Here is a 501-nt window from a genome sequence, read left to right on the forward strand (position 1 = left end):
TATAATATTAGTTGTTTTTGTGCCTATTTTCATTCTCAAATGTTCTGGTTTGGATCATAAATTATATGATCATCTTATTGTTCATCTTCATTGATGGATGAAGCAAATAAAACAGTCATTAAGGATAAAGAATATTTGAATCACACACATAATAAGCTTGATTTAATAAACAAATATAAAAGAATAATTTAAAAACACTTTCTTCTCCAGCACACATGGAACATTAACAAAAGTTAACCATATATTATCCCTTAAAGTAAATCTCAACAGATTTCAAAGACTCAGGTTCATACAGACCAACTTTTTTACTACTATGCAACTATATTAGAAATCAATAACAAAGGCCAGGCGCAGTGGCTCACGCCTGTAATCCTAGCACTCTGGGAGGCCGAGGCGGGCGGATCCTTTGAGCTCAGGAGTTCGAAACCAGCCTGAGCAAGAGCAAGACCCCGTCTCTACTAAAAATAGAAAGAAATTAATCGGACAACTAAAAATATATAG

Source organism: Propithecus coquereli, unplaced genomic scaffold (assembly GCF_000956105.1).
Source record: "Propithecus coquereli isolate 6110/MARCELLA unplaced genomic scaffold, Pcoq_1.0 Scaffold147, whole genome shotgun sequence".
Taxonomy (NCBI): Eukaryota; Metazoa; Chordata; class Mammalia; order Primates; family Indriidae; genus Propithecus; species Propithecus coquereli.